This window comes from Etheostoma spectabile, chromosome 18, assembly GCF_008692095.1.
Source record: "Etheostoma spectabile isolate EspeVRDwgs_2016 chromosome 18, UIUC_Espe_1.0, whole genome shotgun sequence".
Lineage (NCBI taxonomy): Eukaryota > Metazoa > Chordata > Actinopteri > Perciformes > Percidae > Etheostoma > Etheostoma spectabile.
The window spans coordinates 23,664,364-23,664,803 of record NC_045750.1 but is presented as its reverse complement, the minus strand read 5'-3'; positions in this window follow the sequence as shown (position 1 = coordinate 23,664,803).

The window sequence follows — 440 nt, the reverse complement described above, 5'->3', positions numbered from 1 at the left end:
TAAAACCAGGAAAAGACAACACTTAGGCCTATTACGATGTCAAAATACCCCAAATCTAAGACGATATCTAGTCTCATATCACGATATCCACATACTATCAAATTATATTGCCCAGCTCTAATTTAAAGGCAGCAATAATTTCATAAATCACATTCTGAAAGTTAAAAAAAAGTCAGAAAATGTGGCACACCATTAAAAAACAAATAACATTAGAAAGTACAGTAGGCCTCAAGAGAAAGCCCAAGAAAATGAAGAAGAAGAAAAAAAGGGCACACATATAGCATATGAATATAATAGTGTCCATTGGTGTGTTTTTGTATGTGGAAAAGTACGAGTATGTTTTGTGCAAGTGCTTCAGTACCTTTTTGATACGCTTCAGATGTTTTCTGTTAAATTCATCAGTTCATCGTTACAAGCAGCCGAATATGGCATGTGTAAGA